Source organism: Jaculus jaculus, chromosome 17 (assembly GCF_020740685.1).
Source record: "Jaculus jaculus isolate mJacJac1 chromosome 17, mJacJac1.mat.Y.cur, whole genome shotgun sequence".
Lineage (NCBI taxonomy): Eukaryota > Metazoa > Chordata > Mammalia > Rodentia > Dipodidae > Jaculus > Jaculus jaculus.
Genome location: NC_059118.1, coordinates 5,020,875 through 5,023,944, shown reverse-complemented (window position 1 = coordinate 5,023,944; position 3,070 = coordinate 5,020,875). Strand labels below are relative to the sequence as shown.

The following is a 3,070-nucleotide window of genomic DNA, read 5'->3' as shown; positions in this document are numbered from 1 at the left end:
CCAGCCCTCAACAGCGTCTTGCTCGCAGCACTCTGCTTTGAGCCTCCTCGGTATTGACTGGCATCTTCATAGAGGAGCTTCTCTGGCTAGCTGTGAGAGCAGCACTAATCTGTTAACACTTCCATGATGTGGAACAAAAATTCTCTCCTGAGAGGAAGAGGGCTGGACACTTACAGCCGGGGGGAGTCCCAGGCAACCCCCTCCAGGGGACTGAGAACGGTGACTTAAGAACATCTGGCAACATGAGAGAGACCCGCTTCTCCTTTCACTTCCTAAGGCTTTGTGTCAGACTGGAATGGAAATCTCCAAATGAAAAGCAGGCTCATGGAAAGAGGGTGGCTGAGTTATATCAACGTGACATGGGCATAGGACCCACGTGACACTGAGCACCACCGCAGCCGGTGCTCGAGGGATGGGCGCTCCGTGCCAGGCCCAGGAGCCATTGGCATTCTCATCTTACCGAGGAAGAAACCAGCCGTAACACACTGGGAGCTTACCCAAAGTCACAAGTTGGTGGTCGGCATGGCTTGGATTTGCCCTGCAGATATCTACCTATGTCTATATCATCCTTATCTATCTCTATCATCTATATCTATATCATCTATCTATATCTAAATATATAATTTTGAGGACAGAGAGGGAATATGAATGAATGGGCATGCCAGGTATAGTAGTCAGAGTTCTCTAGAGGAACAGAACCGACGGAATGGATTGTGTTAAGAAGGGAATTCATTGGCCAGCTTACGGAGGCCTCGGCCGTCCCCACCGGGCCCTGAAGGCCTGAGGCGTCCCGGAGAGCCGCTGCTTCCAGTCCCCGCTGGAAGGCGGAGGAAACTCGGTTCGACGCCGGGGAGGGACAGCCGGGCAGGCCGGGCGCCCGTGCGAGGGAGGACGCTGGCCAGCGAGCCGCACCGGCGGCCGGCGGAGGAAGGGCTCTTCCCTGTCAGGCGTGCTCGCGGGCAGGCCGCTCTGGGGAAGACCTCACTGTGGAACAAGGACTTCCTCCGTCAGCCAGCCAGCCCTTCCTGGAAGCAACCTCAGAGACCCAGCCAAGATTCGAACCAGCACACAGTTGACGACAGAACTTAACCATCACACTAGGGAATCTTGCTGCTGCAAACCAACTCCAGACACATGCACCACTTTGCTCAGGCAGCTTTACATGGGTACTGGGGAGTGGAACCCCAGGCTAACCCAGGCAGATGGGCTCTGCAAGCAAGTGCCTTTCACTGCCCCGTGCTGATTCTTAGCTTAATATCTCTAAGTATGGTATGGACATAGTGTAATCACGGTGGTTATACTCATGGCTGGACCAGAAAACAGTCCTGCAAGGACAACTTAAATTTATTTTTTAAATAATATTTATCTGCAAGTAGAGATGATAGACAGATAGATAGAATGGGAGAATGGGAACACCAGGGCCTCTTGCCACTGCAAACGAATTCCAGATACATGCACCACTTTGTGCATCTGCCTTATGTGGGTCCTGGGGAATCAAAGCTGGGCCATTAGGCTTTGCAAGCCAGTACCTTTAGCCATCAATGATCCATCTCTCCAGCTCAATTTTTTTTTCTTTTTGAGGTAGGGTCTCACTGTAGCCCAGGCTGACCTGGAACTCACTGTAGTCTCAGGCTGGTCTTGAATTCACAGTGATCCTCCTACCTCTGCCTCCCAAATGCTGGGGTTAAAGGTGTGCACCACCATGCTGGTCTAAATGTGTGTGTGTGTGTTTAATTATTTATTTGCAAGGAGATAGAGAGAGAGGGAGAAAACGGCACACCAGGGCCTCTAGCTGCTGCAAATGAACTCCAGGTGCATGTGCCACTTTGGGCAGCTGGCTTCACATGGGCACTGGGGAATTGAACCCAGAAAGGCTTTACAGGCAACTGTCTCAACTGTTGAGCCATCTCTCCAGCCCCAGTTTTAATTTTATTATTTAAAAACATTTTGGGGGCGGGCTCTTGGCTGGGCTTGGCTGGGGCTGTCTGCAGACGGGCGGGCGGCCGTGTGTCGGCGAAGATGAGGCTGCTGCTGCTGCTGCTGGTGGCGTTGGCGCTGGTCCGCAGCGAGGCCTCAGCCAAGTTGGGCGGCGTGCCCGGCAAGAGGTTAGAGATGCAGTACGCCATGGGCCCGCTGCTCAAGTTCCAGATCTGTGTGTCCTGAGGGTATAGGCGGGTGTTTGAAGAATACATGCGGGTTATTAGCCAGCGGTATCCAGACATCTGCATTGAAGGAGAAAATTACCTCCCACGACCACTCTATAGACACATAGCATCTTTCCTGTCCATCTTCAAGCTAGTATTAATAGGGTTAATAATTGCTGGCAAGGATCCTTTTGGTTTCTGTGGCATGCAAGCTCCTAGCATCTGGCAGTGGGGCCAAGAAAACAAGGTCTGCGCCTGTTTGATGGTTTTCTTCCTGAGCAACATGATAGAGAACCAGTGCATGTCAACAGGTGCATTTGAGATCACCTTAAATGATGTGCCCGTGTGGTCCAAGCTGGAATCTGGTCATCTTCCGTCCATGTAATAGCTTGTTCAAATTCTTGACAATGAAATGAAGCTCCATGTGCATATGGATTCCATCCCTCATCACTGCTCATAGCCCACTGTGAGCACTGACAACTCTGCTACATTAAGGATTTTGCAGGAGCAGCGTGGCTGACATCATAAGGCCTGTACTGAAGACAGCGAGCTGTTGGTACAGACCAGAGGCTTCTTGGCAGGCAGATTGACCTCTTGGAAAACCTCAATGCAGGATGGTTTTCAGTGCTGGCGCATCTGGATTGTGCACACTCATTGAGTGCAATAAGACTGTACAGGCCCACTCCCCAGTTCACAGGCCTTCCTTTTGTACATGTAGGTGTTATTACTTGTGACCATTTTCTTAGTCATGCTTGAGAAGGTAGAAATGGAGTCACCACCAGATCTTTTCCAGACATCATTTTCTGTGCTTTCATGTGATTCAGTTTGGGTTGAAAGCCTGTCGTCTTGGGAAGACAGCTGGACCCCAGTGCTTTGTAAGAAGTGACTGGGTGTCACTTGGCCATGTTCAGTTATACCATTTTCAA

The 3,070-nt window shown here is 51.0% G+C and overlaps 1 pseudogene; it reads left to right on the top strand.

Annotated features, from left to right (window-relative positions):
- Positions 1 to 2,019: 2,019 nt before the first annotated feature.
- LOC101607739 lies at positions 2,020 to 2,692 on the top strand (annotated as a pseudogene).
- The last annotated feature ends 378 nt before the right edge of the window (positions 2,693 to 3,070 follow it).